The sequence below is a fragment of the Adiantum capillus-veneris genome, chromosome 2 (genome assembly GCF_014529385.1).
Source record: "Adiantum capillus-veneris isolate H3 chromosome 2, ASM1452938v2, whole genome shotgun sequence".
Classification (NCBI taxonomy): domain Eukaryota; kingdom Viridiplantae; phylum Streptophyta; class Polypodiopsida; order Polypodiales; family Pteridaceae; genus Adiantum; species Adiantum capillus-veneris.
Window position 1 is genome coordinate 76,946,091 of NC_140932.1, and position 10,027 is coordinate 76,956,117.

Genomic DNA, 10,027 nt, shown 5'->3' on the forward strand with positions numbered 1-10,027 from the left:
TCAAGGAAAAGCGCCCACACTAGGAACCTCTAGGGCTCTAGTACCATAGGCGATACATGTGAGTGAAGTACCCAATCAAGCTGAGATTTCTCTGTCAGCTTAAGATTTTACATTGTGGCACTTTGATTTTTTGTTTGTTCATTTTCATCATTTTAATTTTGTAACTTTGGGGGTCATATAACACTGATACACCTCCCTAGTCTCATCACACAAGTAAACTCCCTTTATAATACTTAAGCTAAAGGTCAATAGGGTCAAGCCCACTAGAAAGCCCTAGTACATTTCACACAATGCTGCCTAAATTGGATTAAGAACCTAAGTAACCATTGATTATTAGGAAGGCATTTCCCATGGTATTAACAGAAGATCTCTAGCACCTAACTTGGTCAAACTAGCTTAGTCGGACTTGCTTGATGTTTAAATCTAGACAAGTGATTATGACAAAAAATTACATTGAGTTTAATATTTGATACTAAGCAAATGCGTTGAATATTATGCAACCAATCACAATTAAAGCAGACAAACATAGATGCAAAATAGATAAGGGGCAATGCTAATAGACAAGAAACACCTGTTTGTGTTGATGGTCGCACTTGATTTGAAGTGTAAATGAGAGAAAGATTCCATGAAGCTCCAAATTCTAACCATAGCAACACGTTCCTGTACAACAAGGAAACACAAACAATACCTCTAGGAGGCACATCAGTGGAAGAAAGAACTATGTTAATAACTCAACTCTAAAATAGAAACACTCCTATCGTACTAATCCTACCTACCCTCCATCACTTGAGTGATGAGGATCAAAGGTGTTTCATGACATAGGTTTCTGTTTCAGTGTACCGGATGTGAATGTGTCGGTCTGGTCAATGTTTTGACTTTTATTGTGCATACTCGTTTGCTAATTGCTCTTGCTCTTTATTATTTTTGTTTTTTGTAAGTATAAGACTTTATATATACATTCCCTAAGATTGGGAGATTGAGAGGTCAGGGAGGAAGGTTGAGAGGGAAGCAAGTGAATGATGGATGTCAGCAAACACTCTCCCCTTCCTTGGGTAGATCATACCGTTTGAAATGAGCTTGTCACCCCTTGAAACCAATCGTTCCAGTTGGTAATAGGTGAGGATTTTTTCCAGTAGTTTTCTATTACCTTAGGTGCCTCGTCGAGTTGCAAGGGTGGTAAGTTACTCTCCCAGGATGGAACTTGAAGTGGTCCATCAGGTGATTCTTGAATACTCGGAGGTGTGGATTCCTTTGCATCTTCATGGAGGTCCACTACTATAGGTGGAGGCTATGGAGAAGCTTTTACCTCTATGGATGCATTACATGAGGAGCTAGAAGCTTCATGGGACTCCCCCCTTCCTGAGCTAGGTCGAACAAATCGTTCTTTCTTCGGTACCCAAACTAGCTTTGGAGCGGGTGTGTAGCATTCTGTGATTTTTTTCTTTCCACAATCTTTGATTTATTTTGGAGCTACGGGATTGGGCTCACATGGGTCAGGTGACAAGTAAGATCACAATCTACGTTTTGACACCTAGATTTGATCATTTCCTTCATAGTAGCCTTGGGCTTCCAATAGTCGTTTAGGAATCCAACGCCACGTTTCCTTACATTTCTTGGAGCGAGTGGTACGTTTCTTACAAGGCTTTCGTTTTTTAGCATCAACCATGGTCGCTAAAGAAGCTTTAGGGACCCACTTGTATGTTTTCTTCGTTATATGAGGATGAGTCTTGTTAGAAGCTATATGCATTGCTTCTAGCATATTTAAGGGTACGAGTGGTGGCATTTAATCCCCCTCAAGTGTTACCCAGGTCATCCCCTTGTTTCCTCAAGTGTCTATGGTTGCTGCTAGGTGGACCCAATCCACATTGTTGGACTTAGTCATCCCAGGTAGTACATCCATATAAGGAGAATCTTCCCCAACATGAGTGTCTGCTTTACACGTGTAACAATACTGCAACGGGGCCGAGTGAACTGTGGTGTCAGATCTATGATCAATTATAAACCTGTTTCCTAGAGGATGTGCTCGACCCGTCACAAGATCCACTCAAATGACAGAATCTTGGAACTGCAAGTAGACATGGTTTTTAGACCAGACATGTACCATTTTTGCTTCCCTCATGAAAGGACGTCCTAAGATCATCTCCGATGCCATAGTGTGTCCTAAGATCATCTCCGATGCCATAGTGTGCTTGAAGATAAATCTTATTTTATGTGTAAAGACCTTGATCTTGAGATCTTCTAGCATCCCAATAGGTTTAACAATAGGCCCATTGGCCATCTTTACTACTATGGTTGTGGTCGCAAGGTGAGGTCTTCCCATAGTTTCCCAGCAATTTTTAGTCACAATGCTAACCCCAATGCCACCATCAAGGATTCCCTTCACAGTTAATCCCTTATTAGTGATTGGTATAGTCGCATTGGATTCATCACCCTCAAAGTATTGTCCCAACTTGTTAACAAGTATTTCTATAGCAAGGTTCTCATCTAGGTTGGGTTGTGGATCTATGTATTCCTCCTCTATTGGCATCTCCCCAGCTCCATCCATTTGTGCAAATTGTGGTAGCCCAAACTTCAGTTCTCCATTGAGGAAGGCTCAAAGAGCTAAGACTAGCTCAGGGTCTTTATATAGTTTGGAGATGATGGTGGTTCTAACTTCTGAAGACATGAAATCCATCAATTTGGCAATGTTTAACGGCACCTTTTGGACCTCAGTCCCTTGACGTGGGGAAGATGGGATCTTCATTTCTTCGATAGGATCAAGTAGTCCCTCTGTAAACATTCTTTCCATCAAGAAGTAAGTACGCCCACTTTCCCATCACTTTAAGTCACTTTCTTCTTGGATGACACTAGGCATGGCTAAGGATCTATGGTCTTGGTGAGGTTGTTGTTGCGTAGGGAACACGGTGTCTGTAATCTGGATCTTCCTAGGTGCTGGTTCTAGATCCCTTTGGGTATCTTCTACCAAACTCCTTAATTTCTTGACCCGCTCAATCTTCTCTGTAGGGTTTGGGTAAGTTCCTATCTTCTTTTTGGATCCTAGCCACTGTGTCTCATGAAGATCTTCCTTGTTGGTTTCTATGTTAGTGTTCGTTTTGGTCTCCATGGTTTCTCCTGAATCAGAATCTTCTTTAGCTTCATTCATATATACAGGGTCGTCACCGGTCCCTATGTTGGTCTTTGAACTGGGGTCTGACTTCGCTGCTTTTTGCGATCCCTTCCTTCGTGTTTTCTTCTTTTTCTGAGATTGGGCAATTGATGCCGTGTCTCTTTCCTCAAGAATATAATTTTTTTTTTGGAGCATCGATCGTGTGAGTACGTTTATTGGTACCACAGGTGTACCTTGTGATGGCTCCTCGGTAACTTCAATCAAGTTTAATGGTGTGATCTTCGGTGCATTTGGATTATTTGGACATTGGGCAATCAAATGATCTATGCCACATCGATTACACATGAGAATCGGCATTGTAGACATGCTTGCTTGATTGGTTTGCATTAGTGTGGCGTTCTTTTGTAGCCTAATAGGACACTCGGCTACACGCCCTTTTACACACCGCCACCCCCGTCCCCAACCCTCCTATGTAACCTCCAATAAATGGCCTCTTCAACCATCCGCCAAACCCGCCCTTGTAAAACCATTCCCCTTATCTAAAAAACCTAAATTTTCTCCTTCCCCCAACACCCCCGCCTATCCTATGTACCCTCTTAAAACCCTCAATCCTACACCCATCTCCCTTGGTTCCCCCTCTTCTTTTTCACCACAAAAAATCATCAACCACCTTTACCCACACCCACACAATAAGAATCACTCCCGTAATGCTACCATCTACCACAAGGCAAACCACTCAGGAAAAGACAAAGGGAGGAGGGATTAGGGTCTAGCCACCCATACACTTGGGTACACCTCTACTTCTCTAAACCCCCCCTCCTCTCATATATATGGATCTCAAAAACCACTCCCGAACTCCCATTTCACGAAGGAAGAACAAGAAGAAAGATGTGGCTCCCACTCACTAATCCACAAAGCTACAAACTCATGCTCTTTGGCAAATACCAAGTCTCTACTTTGCCTTCGGTCTTTTCTTCTTGTGCGTGCATATGCCGTGCGTGTGTTTGTTTGGATGGGCTCGTGCGAGTGCGTATAGTGTATGTATGTGTGTATGTGCATGTGCTCATGAGTGTGTGTGTGTAAGTGTTTGTGTATGGTAAGAGAGAGAGAGGGACGTCATTTACTGAACCGAGAGAGAGATGGTGAGAGAGAAATAGATGGATAGGGTTGTGTGAGGGTGAGTGTGTGTGTGTATATGTATGTAGGTAAGTGTGTGTGTTCGTATATGATGCATTGTGAATGAGATGCCGGTGAATGCGGGATTTGCTGGTGCGTCGGTGTAGCGTGTTCATCACTTTTGGGCCTGGGGCATGCCTTTGATGTCATTTCTTGATTCATTGTTGCCATCGCGTGATTTGGTAGTTCTTCTTTTTGCATTGAAGAGGTGGTCTCTTAGTAGTGTAATTGATATTTTGGCCTCTTGCCGCAAGAGCAGCTACTTGATATACAGGTTTGACTTGTCCCCAATAGTCCTCCATGTAGTATTGTGGACTTTCTTCAAGCACATCCATCCCATAGGCGATATTAGGATCTATATCTTCCTCACAGCCTTCCAAACAAGAAATAGATGACTCAACCCACTTGATTCATAGAAGTGATTCTCGGATGTGGTGGTTGCGGTCCTAGCACTGGAGGTGGTAAGGGTGTTGTTTGAACAACATTTTGGGCCCTAGGGACCATGTGTTGTGCTGTTTGTTCAAGAGATGGGGCCAGCATCAATGTAGGCACTCGAGGTGTGTCTGTCCATGTTAAGGTTGGTCTATTGGCCATGGCGCGCTTAAATACTATGCAATCATTAGCTTGATGACCATACCTTCCACATGCATTGCAGTTCCCATTGAATTTTACTCTAAAAGTAGGGCATTTAGTGGTACTATGTGGTCCATAGCATATTGAGCACCATTGCTGCTCCCTTCTTGGATACATATGATTGTTTTGCGGAGCACGACTGTCTCTGAATCTCTTGAATAGCCTTGGTGAGATCTTTTAAAGTCATCTCAGATATCTTTGGCTCTTTAGCAATAAGCTTTAGGGCCATTGGCTGATGCCCTAATGCTTCCCAGCTAATAGATTTAGGCTCAACAGACACTCTTTCTCCTTGAATCATTAAATTATCCTCCAATTGGATCACATTGGTGGTGACTGATTCCCAAGTGGTGATACCTCTAATGACTAGGCCATTGTAGATATCCTCATGTCGTAATCTCCTAATGAATCTATCAAGCAATTGGTTATTGTTGAAGCGCTCATTTGGATGCTTCAAGCGACTTATAAAGTCTCTCACCAACTCTCCTTCCTCTCGTTGGGCTTTCTGGAGATGAGAGGCTACACCCCAAAGTACTCCCTCTCGTATGTATTCTTTGAAGAACAGTCTCCTAAGAGTAGGGTAAATCGTTTTTTCTTCCACCCTTAGGGTTCTATACCAATCCCCAGCCTTTCCACTTAAGGTTAGGCTTAAAGCATTGCTCTTATGTAGGTCATTGTGTTCTCCTAGAGAATCACATATTTGTTCAAACACTTCGATATCCTTTCTCACATCCCCGTGTCCACACTAAATTTTTGTGTGAGCTTGGCTATTTGTACTGCCTTACTTCTAGGCTCTCTATCAAGCGCATAACGCATATTCTCAGCAATAGATCGACCGATAGCTTGAGCAAATGTTGCCAAGTCACCTAAATGAGCAGGCACCGTGGGTGAAGGCGCTCCAGAGACTACATGTGGAGTAGGTATTGGCATCGGGCTTGGCGCATAGGAAGCCCTTGGGTTCCACGTTGGGTACGATGTTGTGCCATGTGGTGGTCCATAGTTCATATGGGTGGCCCTAGGCATAGCAGACGTCGGATGTGACATGCTAATGCTAGCCGCTATAGTCCCATGGAAATAAGAACTTGTGTATTGTGGTTGTGGAGCATAGGTAGTTGAAACAATGGGAGGGGTAGGGACTACATGAGTGTGATGACCCATAGGTGCATACTATTGGTACACACTTGTAGGTACTGTTGCAGGCATTGAGCTACCATGTATCGGTGCTTTACTAACAAATGAGGTCCATGGCATGTTTCTTAGCATGCCGATCATTGGGGTAGGCATGGTAGACATGGTGTCATCAAGGGAAAGATGAGCTAGACTTGGAAAGGTGAAGCTATCACTTGTGGGCTCAGATTGCACTGAGACCCCTGGCAAAACAAGATATGGAGGATCCATCGGACTTACCGAGGGAGTCTCCATTTGCGATAAGGTCGGTTGTTTAGCCTTTCCTGTATCCAAGAATCTCATGAGACCCGTTGAAGGCATGTTGATCCCCTTGTTCTGTCTCTCTAACTCAATGACCCTATGGATGACCTCACAAACTCTTTGTTGTTGATCCTAAAATCCGCACATTCTCTAAGGGTATAGGGTCTACGTTAGTCATGAATGGAGAATTTACTTCCCCACCCCCCTCATTTACATCATTAGCTCCATGTTCGGAGCGAGTGGCTCTTCTAAAGGTTTCCTTCAAGCGGCTAAGCACGCTCGGCCCGGACCGAGGACCCATGGCATGCATGTCTTGGCTCGTACTATCGGGATTAGGCATTGGGAAACCCTCCATGACGTCGTAGTCAGAGGAAGAGTCACTAGCCGCTATGTTCGGGTCTTGGTTTGTACTACCTTGGGTCCCCGCCTAGGGTCCAGAACCTAAAGTAGGTGGATATTGAGAACTCGCGTAAGTCTAAATTCTCTCTAGTTGCTCTGTCTCTAGCACACGACCAGAGCGTAGATGCATGTGCCTTTGGCACCCTACAAACGTCGGCGAATAACCTCGAAGGTTAACCGCTTACCTTTTTAAGCATCCATTTTCACTCGTGTTTTTAACGTTTTTAATGTTTTTTTTAAGTTTTTTAATGTCTGATTTTTTTTATTAAAGTGTGTGATAGCTGGAAATGAGCATATCACTTAGAGGGTCGCTGTGTGTTTTACAACACAATTTTCGGGCATCTGACGTTCTGTTGGTCCTCAAAAATCGATTTTTAGCTACATGTGAAGCTAAAATTCTTTTTTTCTTAAGGCGACTGAGGCCTAGGCCTCAGCGTGAGCTTGGGCTTGGGTCTGGGCTTGGGTCTGGGAGATATTCCTGATCCCGGTCCTACCTTTAGAATTTATTTATTTATTTTTATTTATTTATTTAAAGGATAAGGTCGTCGCGGCCTGCGCGAGAGCACACACACTCTATCTACCTACTTCTAACTAATACACATACTGTTACACACTAACACACTCTATTAACTCTCACAGATCTACTTCCTACTTACTGTACACAGAAAACTAACAACCTTAGTACACAGAGAATAAACACAGTACCTTTGAAAACTCCATTAACAAAGAAAACTAACAACCTTAATACACAGAGAATAAACACAGTACCTTTAAAAACTCCATTAACAAAAAAACACACAGTATAACACCAAATCCCTCTTCTCAACACACACACCCTCCTTCCTTACCTTTCCTACAATAGAAATTGCACCACAAAAGAAGCACAGAGTACCATTCAAGCTTAGTGTATGGAAATCCCCGGCAACGGCGCCAAAAACGTGCGCGTATGTTGCACATGTCAATGCAAGGAACTTGCCGATACACCGTGTGCGAGCCACAAATGGCTCCAAGCACACAACAAGCCTAAACTAGCAAGCTCAAAGATGGCGTTGGTGTGTCACTCACCGCTCTACGCTTCCTGTCGTGGAGGATTCCTCGTCGCGAAGAAGAGGGAGATGCCGCTACACCGCGCTCAACCGCTTTGCCGCCATCGTTTCTTCATAATGCTCGATCGCATACACACTCCCTCTCTCTCTCTCCCTCTCTCACTCTCTCATACATACACACACACACAAGGAGAGGAAGAAGAAGAAGATGGAGATGGAGCAAGAGCACTCTTCAATTGCTCAAATGAGAGAATGAGTGAATTTTAGGTTTAGTTGACTTTTATATGAGCTCGCCCCATTCACACTTGGGCGCCCATGATTAGCTAACTAATCCCTTGAATGTTCCAGTTAGAGTGCGCCTCTCATCGGCGTTCACTCTTACCCTTTTCCTATTGGACTGAGCCCGGTACCTCACTCTACCAAGTAAATAATACAATGTACGCCGTAGGTTACAACGTCCGTCGTAGGTAATAGGGTGTCCGTGAGCCGTGAGGGTTAACAGTGGTTGACCCGGCTATCGCGTCGTGCAGGTGTCCTTTCATGATTCCTAGCCAAGATCATTAGCTTCACATACAACGCGATACGGACAGCTTCTAGACTGTGGGTGACCCAGCTATCGCGTTATGCGGTGTTTTGTACTTTTTGACCCAAATGGCGAAGAAAAAATAGACTACCAAACCCCAAAAGATCCAGAGAAAGATCATTTAGAGAAAGAAGATCCAAAGAAACCACCTCCACAACCTCGTCAGAGGCCCACTGCTAGAAAAAGGTTGAATCATTAAGTCAAATCTTTAAGAGAAATAAGAAAAGCACAAAATTCTACTTGTCTACTGATTCCAAAGCTACCTTTCATGAGAGTTGTCAAAGAGATATCAAATAAACTTGTGAGCATGATGAATATCAAAACTCTTGTCTCAGTAAGGTGGCAATCTCAAGATTTGATGTGCCTTCAGGAAGCTGCCGAGGATTTTCTCATAGACTTTATGAATGATAGCTACATTGCAGTTGCATTTTCTCACAGGGTCACACTTATGAGCAAAGATTTTGTGCTTGTGTCAAGGCTGAGGTACAAGTTTGATAAGGCTCTTGAGCGTATTCCTAGTGAGGATCTTAAAGCCTTCCAAATTTTAAATATCCCTCCTTCCAGGCAACAGAAAGATTCAGGGGTTGTCATTGAGGATGTTACACATGAGTATGATACAAGAAAGGCCCAGGATATCAAAGCAGGAAAGGAGGTTGAGAGGGAGCAAGACATGATATCAAAGGATGCTATCCTTACAGAGCAAGCAGAAATTTTAAGAGCATCCAACTCTCTCCTTTATGAAAAAGTTACAGGACAAATGGTGGTGGATGTCTCCTTGTTTGGAGATGATGAGGTGTACTTGGACATATTCCCTCAAGACACAAGTATGCTTGTAAACCCCAACATTGAGCTTGGTGACACTGTGCTCCTTATCTATCTCAGGTATGTGTTGCCCCTTTGCTAATTATTAGTGCATGTGCAGGCACAAGGGCCTTATTGGGGGGTGTGTTTTCTTTTTTAGGTGTCTTATGAGAGATCTTCCAGAGGCTATAGCTATGCAAATTTCCATACTTGACCCTCTAGTGACACAGTGCCTTTTTAACAAGCAAGGAAGCCTTTCAAGCTTTTTTGGAAATTTTAACATGCTGACCTGCAATTACATAATATACCCCTATGTTGAAGGGTAAATCTTAACTCCTAACATGTTATTTTTAACATTTTGTGGTATTCCTAGCTAATTGTTATTTTGTGTAGACGACATTGGAGTCTTATTATCTTCAATCTTTTGGAGAAAGATATTATATTTATGAATTCATTGTCAAGTATCCATGGGAGAAGTAAACTGTAAGTATGAAGTATGATCTATGCTTGATGGACCATTGTTTTCTATTAGTAGCTTTTAATTGATGGCTTCTTGCAGTGCTACCAAACTTATTGTTGGTCACTTGAGTACCACAAATAAGGATTACAATATAGAATGTTTCAAGTACTACAATCAAAAAGTGCCTTTACAAACAGACTCAACATCTTGTGGATGGACGGTGCTTGCCAATGCATGGAGATATCTTGAGTCAAGGTGCAGGATGACTACACTCACTGTAACTGTGTGGCTCATGTGCCATTGATTTATTTTGATTTCTTAACTATGTATGTATGTACTCATGTCCTTTAATTCCTTTTTCTATTTATTTCAGTTGCATGACTATCCAGAGTCTTGGG